Here is a 1,161-nt window from a genome sequence, read left to right on the forward strand (position 1 = left end):
AGAGTGTAAACAACAACAACCCAGCTTTGTTGTGTATGTAACCATAGGGATTTGTGATGTCACCTAGAACCTTCACAGCAGCGACAGCTTTATGAGGAGCATCAGCACTGCTCTGCCTGAGCAGAACCATCACCGCCATAGGTTGTCAAATAACCCGGATTTAACCCACACAGGTAAGTCCAATGGGGTGCAGGCATGTCCTCTATGCTTACAGCTTCCCGTGGGTGTTGGTTTGATACCGTTTGGGGACAGCCAAGGAGGCATCTGGGCATCTGCAGGCAACAAAGGTAGGTGTGTGCTTGTGTGTGTGTTTCCTATGCAGATCCTAAGCCCAGTGTCACATGCAAGTAGGAGGAGTAAGAAGGGTTCCTGGCAAATCCGGGTTATGGATTGCATTTAAAAAGGCCCCGTGGGAGTGCAATGGGCCCCTGTCTTGCTGCTTAGCAATAATGGTATGGGTTTAGGTTCTGCTGTGTGTACTGGTGGTTGACTGCCCCCCAGCCCAGAGTGTGCATGGAAAATTGTCTGGCAGCCTCCCTGACAGCAAGCAGTGATAGTGCCCATGAAGGGGACCTTGTTGGGCCCGCCCCTTTCACGGTTATCGCTTCTCGGCCTTTTGGCTAAGATCAAGTGTAGTATCTGTTCTTATCAGTTTAATATCTGATACGTCCCCTATCTGGGGACCATATATTAAATGGATTTTTGAGAACGGGGGCCGATTTCGAAGCTTGCTTCCGTCGCCCTATGCATTGACCCGATATGGCAGTATCTTCGGGTACAGTGCACCACCCCCTTACAGGGTTAAAAAGAAAGATTCCTACTTTCATTGCTACCTGCTTGCTGGCTAGCCAGCTAGCCAGCCCTGTGGGCCTTGCTGCTGCTGCAGCCAAAAAACAAAAGGTGGTGCTGCTGCTGCTGCTTCTGCTGCTTCTGCTTGTGTCTGGCCGCTGTTGGAGCGTCCAGGCACAGGACTTCTGCTGCTGCTGACTAAATGGCCTCCTTAATTGGATCATTTGAGTAGCCAGCACACCTGTGCAGGTAGGGCATGACATGATAGGCAGCTGCCTTGATAGCGGGTGGGTGCTGAATGTTCCTAATTGACAAAATAAGATTAATGCTTATGAAGAAATATAAAATCTCATCCCTTCCCCAATATCGCGC

General features: G+C 50.0%; 1 non-coding gene across 1 annotated transcript; it reads left to right on the top strand.

Annotated features, from left to right (window-relative positions):
• The first annotated feature begins 600 nt into the window (after positions 1-600).
• On the top strand, positions 601-791 carry LOC130334945 (U2 spliceosomal RNA). The gene has a single exon (XR_008876665.1). It is a non-coding gene; the product is annotated as a U2 spliceosomal RNA (small nuclear RNA).
• The last annotated feature ends 370 nt before the right edge of the window (positions 792-1,161 follow it).

The sequence above is a fragment of the Hyla sarda genome, unplaced genomic scaffold (genome assembly GCF_029499605.1).
Source record: "Hyla sarda isolate aHylSar1 unplaced genomic scaffold, aHylSar1.hap1 scaffold_446, whole genome shotgun sequence".
Taxonomy (NCBI): domain Eukaryota; kingdom Metazoa; phylum Chordata; class Amphibia; order Anura; family Hylidae; genus Hyla; species Hyla sarda.